The following is a 13,022-nucleotide window of genomic DNA, read 5'->3' as shown; positions in this document are numbered from 1 at the left end:
TAGTTTAGTTTGAATTGTCACACTATCTGATAAATAGTTGCCTCTTCTAAGTAAGAGGGCTCTCTTACTTGAATCCAATCTTGATCAATTTTAACGGTATTCATAGTTTTTCTTCTGTGGAAACAAAAGCAAAACCTCTTCCCCCATGTAACATATGTCCTAGTTTCCATTTTGTAGTTAATACATCTTTAGAGTAGCAGGTTGATATAAGCATATGTTAGTTTATGGTTTGTTTCTAATATTGGAGGAATGTTAATCTGGGTTATCTATTGCTGTAACAAATCACAACCCTATAAATTCATTAGATGTTAGTCACATATGTCTTTAATTTTCTTCTCTATCCTTCCAGTCCTATATAGTAACACAACAATCAGTAAAAGGAAAGCTAGCCAGCCACACAAAACTGAATGGAATGTGCTTAGCAGGAGTGTAGGGACGCAGGGAGTTTTAAGGAAAAACTCACCAATTAGCCATGGTTGCACCGAGAAAGTCAGCACCTGAAGTTCCTGATGACTAAGTAGGGTGGGGAGCAATATCGGGTAAGCTGATCTGAGTTATGAAACCAAAGTACCTTTTTTGTCTCAAGACACCCCGGGAGCAAGTTCTCTGCACAAAGGATATTTATCTGCCCTGGATGGACAAAGGGCAGGGAATAAGGGACCATGAAAGGAGTCAAAAGATGAGGGAGAAGGGGAAAGGAACAAGGGACAGCAGAAGGGGTATTTGTTCCAGTGGGGCAAAGAACTACTTCTAGATAAAAAGGAGACAGACACAGCCATAGGCAAAAGGTGGTTTATAAAGGTAAAAGGAGAAATCCTGTGTTAGGGTGAGCGGTTTAGTTTTAATTTGGCAAGCTAATTAGATGAGTCAGAGGAGGGTTTTTATTTCTGGATTCAATACTTTGATAGCTGGTCCTTGGTAGTCAGCATCAGGAGAAAGAAGTGACCAAACAAGGTAATGGACCTTGGGAGCTAGCTTCAGGAATGTAATCTAACAGTTTTTAGCAAGGCACAGGGAATGAGGGAGAAGGGCAAGCCCTGCCACAGCCATGTTTACTGTTCTCTGGTCAGCTAGAGTCCTCATACCTAGCCAATCTAGTCTCAGGTATTTTTCCATGTAAGCAACATCATTTATGGGTTCCATTTCATTGAGTGGGCCTTAATCAAACCAGATATCAGCTGGTTATTCCCACAAGCATTGTGCCACTATCGCACCAGGATATACTGCAGACTGGCCATCGTTGTAGGCTGAAGAGCTTGTATCCCAGGTGCTAATCCCAGGTGCTGACATCATCTTTGAGTGATCTGGTTCTCTTTAGGACTGGATCAATCTTGGTTAGATCTGGATGGCCTTGAACTAACAGAGATCCATCTACCTCTTTATCCTGAGGCCTAGTATTAAAGGTGTGTACCTCCTAGCTTCTGGCTTCTGGGATTAAAGGCATGAACTCTGTTATTCTTCATTCTGTGTAGGCCGTGGTGGCCTTGAACTAACAGAGATCTGTATACTTCTCAATCCTGAGTCCTGGAATAGAAAGTTCATGCCACCACCGCCTGACCTCCATAGCTAGTGCTGGACTTTGCTTTCTGAATCCTCAGGCAAACTTCAATAAATCATATATAATATATCACCAGGGGGTGTGGGGGACCAAAGTATTTCCACTATGGAATATTTTGAGATTCAGCCTTGGGTCTCACTAAACATGGAGCACCAGAAAGCTCCAGCCCACTATTGTATTGTTAATGTCAGTAAGGCTACTACTGTTTACCATGGCCTGAGGGTAATATGCCTCTTATTTGCATCTGTATGTGCCTAAGCATCTGAATAGGCCCTCACCTGGGCAGAGGAGCTAAAGGTGTGTGAATAACTTGTGAGGACAGAAAGTTAGGAGTTAAGAGGCAAGCGGCCAGAGCAGAGAGGGAACAAAGAGAGAAATGGTTGCCTCGTGATATTAGCAGGATGGTTAAGAAACACCAGAAAAGATGGCTAATAAAGAAATGACTCTAGTTCCACAACATGGAACTGAGAGCTCTCTGAAGATGACAAGATGCCTGTGTTTGGTCTTTATCGCTGTTGGGTTGCTCGGAACTTCCAGGTCCACACACCCCGACTCAGGTAGAACCTCATGGACTAAGGCTGAGACATGCTGGGTCACAACAAGGGGATCATCCTTATGGATTCCTGGGAATTTCTCTAGTACCAGGTTTCTTCCTAGCCCCACAATGGCTCCTCCAATCAAGATATCTGTTTCATTGCTCTTCCTTTCCCTCCCTTCCCCATTCAGTCTTCTTGGGCCGTCACATTCTCATCCCCTGCTCCTTCCCTTTTACCCTCCTCCCAGTTTACCCAGGCGATCTTACATATTTTCCCTTCCTGGAGCTCTCCATGTGTGTCCCTCTTAGGATCTCCCTTTTTACCTAGCTTCTCTGGGGTTTTGGATTGTAGCCTGGTTATCCTTTGCTTTATGTTTAATACCCACTTATGAGTGAGCACATACCACCTTTGTCTTTCTGGGTTTGGATTACCTCACTCAGGATAATTTTTTCTAATTATTTATATATTTTTGATATTGATTTTCTATAAGATGCGTGGTTGGTAAAAGTCTATCCTCATCCTGCAGCCTTTTGCTTTGTTGGAATGATGGTGCCTTTTTCCATGCAGATTTTCAGTATCATGAGGTTCTATTTATTGTTGTTCTGGGTTCCTTTGTTATCAGTATTCTGTTCAGAAAGTGTTCTGTGCCAATGAACTCAAGATTATCCCCCACTTTTTTTTTTTTCCAGATTCGGAGTATTAGACCTTACACTGAGGTCTTTGATCCCTTGGAGTTCAGTTTTGTGCAGTGAGATAGGTATGGATCTATTTGCATTATTCTACATGGAATCACCCACTTTGACCTGCACCCTCTGTTGAAGATGCTGTATTTTTTCTGGTGTATATTTCAGCCTTATTCATCACAAATCAGGTGTCCATAGGTGTACCCAATTACATCTGTGTGTTTGCTAATAGCTTTTTGTTCTTATTAGCATATCTCTGTTGCACAGTTTGAGATTGGGGATGAAGATGCCTCTACTATTTCTTTTATAATTCTGGAGTGTTTTAGCCATGCTGGGTTTTTCGTGTTTCCATGTGAAGGTGAAAAGTATATTTTTAAGTTTTGTAAAGAATTGTGGTGGAAATATGATAGAAATTGTACTGAATTTATGTGGCTTTTGTATGTTGGTCATTTTTTCTATATTAATTAATTAATCCATGATCCTTGAAGATCTTTCCATCTTCTGCTATCTTCTTCAGTTTATTTCTTTAACATCTTGGAGTTTTTATTGTATGGGCATTTTGGTTGCCTGGTGTAGAGTTCACCCAAGATACTTTATATTATTTGAGGTTATTACAAAAGGTATAGTTTCCCTTGTTTATTTCTCCCTCTATTTTACATTTGTATATAGGAGGACTACTGATTTTTGTGTATTAATTTAGTATCCTGCTACTGTGCTGAAAGTATTTATCAGCTGTAGGCATTTCTTGGTAGTTCTAGGGTCACTTATACCTACCAACATATCACCTGAAAATAAAGATACTTTGGCTTCTTTCTTTCTTATTTGTATCCCCTTGATGTCCTTCTGTGATCATATTTTCTAGTTAAGACTTTAATATTGCCAGGCAGTGGTGGCGCATGCCTCTAAAAACAGCACTAATGAGGAAGAGGCAGGAAGATCTCTATAATTTTGAGGCCAGCCTGGTCTATAGAGAAATTTCCAGGACAACCTTTGAAGCTACACAGAGAAACCCCATCTCAAAACAAATAAACAAACAAAAAAGACTTCAAGTATTATATAAATTAGGTATGGAGAGATTGGATGTCTTGCGTTGTTCTTGTAGTGGAAATGTGCTCTCCTCCATTTAAGTGGATATTTGCTATGGGCTTGTTACAGTTGCCTTTATTGTGTTGAGATATGTTTGATGTATCCCTGATATCTCCAGGACTTTTGCTAAGAACAGGTGCTGGATTTCGTCAAAGGCCTTTTCTTCAGTTAATGAGATGATCAGGTGGTTTTTGTATTTTATTCTAATTACTTGAAGGATTGCATTTATTGATTTATGGATGTTGAAACATTTTGGCATTGCTGGCATGAAGCCTTCTTGATCATGGTGGATGATCTTTTTGAGGTGTTCCTGGATTCAGTTAAGTATTTTTGAGAATATTTTATTCATGTTCATAAGGGAAATGTGTCTTCACTTTTTCTTTGTTGTGTCTTTATGTAGCTTAGTTATTATGGTAACTGGACTCATAGGAAGAATTGGGCAATGTTCCTCCTGTTTCAAATTTGGTGAATAGTTTGAGGAATATTGTGGTTAACTTTTCTTTGAAAGTCTGGTAAAAATTCTGTGCTAAAACCATCTGACCATGGGGGTTTTTTGTTTTAGGTTGAGACAATTTTTTAAATTAAATTTTTTAAATCTCTTTTACACACTAACCACAGTTTTCCCTCCCTCTCCTCCTCCCATTCTCCTCACTTCCCTTCTACCCTCCACATCCACTCCTCCTCCATCTCCATTCAGAAAGGGTAAGTCCTCCCATGGGAGTCAATTAAGCCCCTCCCCCTGCGTCAAGACTGAGCAAAGCATCCCACTTTAGGGAATAGGTTCCCCCCAAAAATCAACTTGATCTTAATCCCCCCTTGCTCATATAGTCCCTCCTCCCTCTCTTCAACTGGACTTCTGGAGCTCAGCTCAGTGCTTGGCCGTGGATCTCTGCCTCTGCTTCCATCAGTTAATGGCTGAATATTCTAGTAGTTACCAATCTGACTACAGGGGAAGACCAGTTCAGGCCCCTCTCCACTATTGCTATGATTCTTAGGTGGGGTCGTCCTTGTGGATTTCAGGGAGTTTCCCTGACACCAGGTTTCTCCTGAACCCCATAATGGCCCTCTCTATCAAAATATCGCTTTCATTGCTCTCCCTCTCCATTCCTCCCCCAACTGGTCCATCCCTCATGCACCCATCCCTATCCCCTCCTCTCTACTCTTCCCTGGCCCCAGTTTACTCAGGAGATGGCATCTATTTCCCCTTCCTAAGGTGATCCAAGTTACCTAGGGCCCTCCTTGTTACCTAGCTTCCCTTGGGTTGTACCTTGGTTATCCTTTGCTTTACATCTAATATGATTGGGCCAATTTTAACTACTACTTCTAATGCACTGAGGCTATAGGTCTGTTTAATTGCTTATTTGACCTTGATTTAACTTAGTTAGGTGGTATGTATCAGGACAATTATCATTTTTAAGGTATTCCAATGTGGTAGAGCACAAATTTTGAAAGTATGTCCTTAAGACCATCTGGATTTCCTCCATGTGTTATTCTGTCCCCCTTTCATTTCTAGTTTTTAAATTTGACCACTTCTCTCCACTTTTAATGAATTTGGTTAAGTTTGTCAATCTTACTGATTTTCTAAAAGAACCAATTTTGTTTCATTCTCTCTATGTGTCAGGTGTGTGTGTGTGTGTGTGTGTTTGTGTGTGTTTAAAGTTTTCATTGTAGAGGTCATTAACTTCTTTAGTTAGATTTATTCCCACATTTTTAAACCTATTATGAATTAGAGTTTGTCCAAGACCTGTATGTTTTACTGTTGCTATATAGAAAAGCTATTGATTTGTGCATATTGATTCTGTATGATGCCACACTGCTTGAATTTGTTTATCATTTCTAGAAATGTTTTGAGAATTTGGGGTCTTTAATGTTCAGTCCAGGTTATTTGTAAATAGGGATAATATGATTTCTTCTTTCCCTACTTGTATCACTTTAATTTCCTTCTTTTGCCTTATTTTTCCAGATAGAACTTTGAGCACAATGTTTAAAAGGAGTAGAGATAGTCAGTATCCATGTCTTGTTCCTGATTTCAGTGGAATTGACTTAGGATGATGTTTGCTGTGAGTTTCTTGATTATACCTATTTATTATGTTGAGGTATGTCCTCTCTCGTCCTGCATTATCCAGGACTTTTGTCATGAATGCACTTATATTTTTCAGAGGACTTTCCTGCATTTATTGAGATAATCATGTGTGGTTTTTTGTTCATTTATGTGGCCTATATCTGTTGACTTGTAGACCATCCCTACATTTCAGGGAGAAAGACAACATGTTTGTAATATATGCTTCTTTTGATGTATGTCTGTATTCTGTTTGTATTTTATTGAGTGTTTTTTGAATCTATCCTCATCACAGATATTGGCCTGCAATATCTTTCTTCTGTCAGTACTTGGTTTTGGTATTAGAGTGAAACTTGTTTTGTAGTAGTTTTGGATTGTTCCTTGTGTTTGTTTACTTAAAAAAAATGGTGTGAGAAGATCTTCTTTGAATGTCTGGTAGAATCCTGCTGTGAACACACTATGTCCTGGAATTCTTTTAGCTGGAAGGGTTTTTTTTTATTATTATTAAACCTGCATAATTATTTGTTATGTGTCTGTTTAAGTTGTTAACTTCTTGGTTTAACTTTTGTGATTTGACTGAATCTGGAAAATCATATTGTTCCAGGCTCTTCTAGCTTTTAAAGATTTCCTTTCTTTTGATGGGTTTTTAATTTATGATTCATAGTTTTTCTCTTGGAGCTTTTAGAACACTTTCTTGTTCTGTATACGTAGTGTTTGAAATATGAGATGCCATGGAAATTTTCTTTTCTAGTCATTTGTTTGATGGTCTACATACTTTCTGTATTTGTATTATGTGTCTTACCTTAATTAGGAGCAGTTTTCTTCTATGATTTATTGATGGTCTGGTCCTTGAGATTGATTTGAGATTCTTCACCCTCAGCTTTGCTTATAAATTTGAAAGTTTGATATTTTCATGGTGCCCTACAAATACAATAATTTCTAGGAATGTACTCTATCAATGATTTACATCCTCAGCCCCACATCCCACTTTTTACTCAGAACACAGTTACATTACCTCATGACTATGTCTTCATGACTGTGTCCTCTGTAAGAAAGCTTATTTTTCCTAAGCATGTTTGGAAGAGATAACTTTTTTAATTCTAACAAAACTGCTGTTAATTTTTAGGTGAGATCCTGAAGCTTCTGTGAAGTAAGTATGGAGGTTCTCAGGGATGTTTTTTGGAAGCAGAAGGATACCTTGGGGAATAAAATTGCTTTTCTACTTCTTTTAAATGGAATTTATTATTAATATTTTGTTTAATCCACAAGGACTGGGATCAGCTAATCCACACAGACAGATACAGCCTGGGGAGAATAGCTCACACATGGGAAACTCAGAGCTCAGCTGTTTCTTCTTTACTGTTGTCCTGGAATTAGGAAAGTTCACTCCTCTCTCTGATGGTGCAACTTTCCAACAACCCCAAAGTCAGAACTGCCTTCTACAGGTGACATGATAATTTTGGGTGTAGAGGGAGATGAGCTGATGAAATTTCTTCCTTATAACTGCTTCATAGAGCCTGGTTCAACATGGATGTTGATCAAAGGCCTGGACAGGTGAGTGTTTGCTTTCTATTCATTAATAGTGAGAGCTGTAAGTGTGGAATTAAGGGGGATTTTCTGTAATTAAATGATTAGAGAATTCTCTGCTCAGAATTTTACTTTTGAACCTTACTGTATCATAACCAAACATAACAGATACTTGTAGACATAAAAATATCAGTGTAATGATTTTTTAAAGAACATAGATTTAATTACTGTTAACTATGAATATAATATATGTGACCCTAGAAAGGGGGCTAGGGAGAAGAGAGCAGAAGTATAGACAGAGACAGAAAGGACTAATAGGGTGAAGACTACCAACAGGTATTATATAATGAATAAAAATGCCATGAAATCCATCACATTTTACGATGAATGTACATTAATATATACATAAAGAGTAGCCCCAAATGGAATATTTTAATGAGCATATCTGACTATGGAGTCTCCTGAGTGTTTGTTCCTATAATTCTAAGAAAATGATTTGACCTAGGTAATATCAACTGTGTTAGTTTTCCATCTGTGTCACAGAACACCAAAAATGACTTAGCAGGTGAAAAACAAAGACTGTGTTTTATGAGTATGCTTTATGAGTCTGTGCTTTTAGAGTATGCTTATAATACTAACATGTATTTAAATTGTATTGTGTATATTCTCATTTTACCGCTTTTCCCAAGTTAGCTGAATGTATGCATTGATTTATATGAGACAAGCTACAAATATACCACAAATATTAACTAATATAGTCTTTATCAGTAAGTTTCTATTCTGTTAAGTTTGCATACACATACGAACTTTTTAGGAAAGTTTCAATACATTGCCTAGTAACACATAAGATGTTCTTAACATTATACAGAGAGTTTTAAGAATTTTTTTACATAGATTTGTTTATTCTCTTGAAATAATTTCTTAAAATTTATCTTTGCTGTTTACTTCAGAAGTATCTGAATAACTCATCTCACTTATTTATGAAACCTTTGTAAATTTATCCTTACCAAAAATGTAAACTGTGAAATGTTAGCAACAGATTTTGTGTTTAAATTAAAATAAATTTGGTTTAATATTTCAAGTTTTCTAAATTGTATCTTGTAACAGTGATACTAATATAATTAGCTATGAGAAAATATTTTCAATTCTCAAGTAGTATAAAATTATTTAAAATCAAAATTCCCAGCATTTCCTCTAATAGTTACAAAATATAATTGCTCATTAAGATACGCAGTTACAAAACATGCCAAGTTAATTTAAATTTAGCTGCTGAATGTCCATTTTTATTTTTCTGCAATATCACTTACTAATGTATACAGGAAATTAAATGGAAAGTGAAGGCAGGTGTGGTGGCACACACCTGTGATCCCAGCAGTTTGGAGGCTAAGGCAGGAGTTTATGTTTGCAATCATTACAGAATGTTCAGTTTGTTTTGAGTAATTCACATTAATAGACTGCACTGGTGATGAGGCAGAGCCCTCGTGGATCTGATCAAGTGAACTGCAAAATAGAGGGCGTATTCTCCATTTTCTTTAAGGTTCATTTTATTTCATGAACATATTTTAGGTAACTCTCAGTTTTTCACTCAAGTGCTGTACATGTGTTTATATTAACAGCCCCAGTACACAACATGCTATTGATCGATTCTTGGTCCTGGTAGTCATTTTACACACACACACACACACACACACACACACACACACACACACACACACACATATTTCCAGTGAACATTTTCATTTTCCCAGACTTACACCATATGACATGTGATCAAGCTCTGGGTCTGACGGCTTCCCACAGTCTCTGCAGTGACAGACACTTCTGTTGCTGCTGCTGCTTCATCTCAGGGGACCTGGCTCATAACTGTGAGATTGTAATGTTCTAGTCGGTGTCTGTGTGATGCCAGCTGCACCTGTGCTAAATTCAATTTCCAAAGAATAATTTATATATTAAAATTATTGAAGAGTATCAGACAATTACTATGAATACCTTAAATAAATAATCACTATTCCTGCTGGCATTATGTATTTCATAAAGACTTCATGGAACTAATTTGAGTGGCTAAGGTCTTCACTGACTTGAGATTCCTGAGGACCTATTAATGTTACTGACAGAGGACAGTACATGTATCTGTATCTGTATCTTATCATCTGACAGTCATGTAATCATTTTATGTTCTCCCTGAGCAGTCATAACTGCTTTTTGGTCATTACTCACTAACTCGGTAAAACGTAAAAATTAAAATGATACGTGATCTAATATGTTTGCATGCTTATTATATTATCTCCTCAAAGCAGAATAAAGAGACCACCATACGTTCATAAAACAAGACTGTTCTAAAATTCAATGCTCTGATAACAAAGGGATAAAGTGATTTTTCTGGGAAGAATGTAGAGTCATGCACCAAGAGGCTCCTGCTTTCCTTTTAGTACATCTTTCTAGACAGCTGCCTGCAGACTGCTAAGTCTTTGGGTCTGGGTCAGTTCAGTAGTGATGGCTTTCCCACTATTATGAATGTTTATGGGTAAGCTCAGGTTTTAGTACTTACAACTTAATTTTACAACTTAAACTACTGTCAAAGCAGAAACAGTTATAGCCTTTATTTCCAGTGTCTTCTTTGAATGTGCTCTAGTGCTTTTACATCAGCCCACGCAGCCCTGACCTTCACACTACTACCGAATACAAGGCAGGTATACAGTTAGTGCATTCCAGCATGGCACAGAAGGTGTAATTCTCCTTGGCGCTCTACTACTTTGTAGACTTTATCTCTGATGTTTTCTTATTCTCTGACTTCCTTGCTAGGGTTCCATTAGTATAGATCTTTTGAATCTTCTATGATGGAACTGCCAGAGGCATCAATTAAAAATTTTGATAAATACTTAAAATTTAAATTAAAATGATCACATTGGATTTGCATACACACCAGTAACGCCAGCACTCAAGAGGCAGAAGCAGAAGGAACATAAATTTGAGAACATTCAGGGCTACATAGCAAGGTCAAGGCCAGCATCAGCTACGTAATGAAGTCTTGTCTTAAAAGCATAAAAACAAAACAAACAAATAAGCAAGAAGAACACAGAGCTTCAGGCTATGACTTAATTTTAGAGTGCTTTCTTAGAATGTGCAGAATACTTTGATTGACCCCAGTATTACATGTTTTTTCAAATAAAACAAATGACTTTCCTTAGTTCATATATATGTGAATACCTCCATTTGTAACCATGGTAGCTATGGAAATTCTGGTCCAGTCTCACCTCCAGTGAACCTAAGAATAAGTTGCTGATTGATAAATCAGAAAATGGGTCATTCTCTGCATGTGATAAACATTTACAAAGGTATGTATATGAAATGAAGAGGTTACAGTACATATCTTTGGGATAAGAAAAAACATTTTAGATTACAATCTTCTACCTGATTATGACTTCATCTTTTTGTATGACTTATAATATCTGTGATATATTAATAAATTGTAGATATTAAGAGATGGATTATTATTTGTTAATAGTTATCTATTAATAATAAATGATTGTACACAAGGGTTTGTCTTTTTGCAATTTTAAAGTTGGAATTGGACTACAATTCTTTCAGTTTGAGACCAACACTTAAATTAAGTCTTATCGTGGGGCATTTTTTGATTTAAGATTGTGTCCATCTGTGATATGAGAATTTGTGCCCATTCTTATTGTTTCCTGTTAGACCATGTTTGGTGGGTATCCCTGAAAGACTTTCTCTGGTATTTGTTTTTTGTTTAGAGCAGAAACAAAGAAGGAGTTAATCTGAAAGAGAGGGGAGGTGGAGGGAGGCACTGGAAAGAGGGAAGGGAATGAGATGGGGAAACTGTATCCCGGATGCAATGTATGAGAGAAGAATAAAAGTTAAAAAAAGGATTTATTTTATTTTACATATATGAGTGTTTTACCTACATATATGTCTGTGTGCCACTTTCATGCTTGGGTCAGAGAGGACAATGGATCCTTGGGAACTAGAATTAGGGATGGTTCTGAGCCACCATGTTATTGCTGTGAATCTAACCCAGGTCCTTTGCAAGAGTAAAAAAGTGCTGTTAACCACTGAGCTACCTCTCAAGCCCATATCCTGAAGCCTTAAACAAACAAACAAACAAACAAACAAAAAACCAGAACATCACAGTGCAGCACAGCTACTGTGGATAAAATGTTGGTGGGAGAATCAGATGTTTGGCTCTGGTGATTGGAATAAATCTATTCCTTTACTAGATTAAGTTTTTAAAGAACAAAATTTGTATAAATATCAGATATGTGATTTATCGTCTCATATTCACAGGGAGGTTTTAGAGTATTATCACCCACTAACTTCTGCATTGTTTCTATACATGCATGAATGCATCCTTCTATACATGTGAAATATACAAGTGAACTTGAAAACATAATTGTGCACTATTTTTCTCACAAGAATCTGAGTCAGTGTAGCAGTTTTCTATTTCTCTATCAGAAAGCTGGTTTTAAAGTACTGAATTAAAATAATTTGATAAAATAATGACACTGGTAACCAGGGCAAGTAACTAAAATAGGCACCAAAGTAAGACTGCTGAATGAACCTGTAAAAACTGTCTGGGTACTGATGACAAATGATAACATTGGGCACCTTCTGCATGGGAAGGAATCTCTTTGGAAAGAGAAATTCTAAAACAGGATTACTGTATGGTCACCTTCTGCAAGTTCATGTTTGTCACAGTGTGTTGAAAATAGTGTTTGTCTTAGTGTTGTGTGTTCCCTCTTGTTGGAGGCTCCTGGCTCCACATCGTCAGATTACATCGTCTGTAGTAACTACAGGAAGCAGAAAGGTAAAAGGACAATTGCCAGGATAGGGGTGGTGGTAGGGAACAACGGAGAGGGGACAAGCAATAGAAGGTTACAAGCAGTCTGATCAGGGAAATCTGAAAATGGAGCTCCTTAGGGAAGGGGAGGAAGAAGAAGGTGGGAAGAGGGTAAAGCAGAATGGTAGGATACAAAGATCTGGTAAGGTAAATGGAGAAAAGGGAGCTCATTGGGGAGGAAGAGGGAGATAAATCCAGAAGAAGGTAGGAGGAGAGTCAAAGGTGAGAGCCAGATACAATTGATCTAGAAGGGACAATGGGGAAACAGGGAGGGGCTCCTTTGCGGGCAGCTAAATACACAATAAAGAGGTAGGTAGGTAGATAAAATAGCAATATGGATGGCTGGAAAATCTTTAAGGAATCATACCGTTAACCATTGACTACTTGCCCCCCCCCAAACCTCCACCCCCGGAAGGGAAAATTAGTGTTTGTCCTGAAAGCTGGGAGTTAGTTCTTTAAACCTGGCCTGAAGTTCACAAAATTTTAAATGGATGGGAAGTAAATAGTGAGCCATCTAGGACCATTTATAACCACAATAGTTATAGAGTTAATAGGGTGTGGAAAGTATAGTAATGGCCTCCTATTGTATCTATGTCTTTAATCAAGATCTTGGAGATGTACGATTTCATGGAAAAGGGAACATGAAAACAGATGAATTAAGATAGACATTTTGTTGATTAAAATAGTGGGATTATCATGAATTTTCACTGTATTCCAT

This window comes from Cricetulus griseus, chromosome 8 (assembly GCF_003668045.3).
Source record: "Cricetulus griseus strain 17A/GY chromosome 8, alternate assembly CriGri-PICRH-1.0, whole genome shotgun sequence".
Lineage (NCBI taxonomy): Eukaryota > Metazoa > Chordata > Mammalia > Rodentia > Cricetidae > Cricetulus > Cricetulus griseus.
This window is presented reverse-complemented; position numbering follows the sequence as displayed.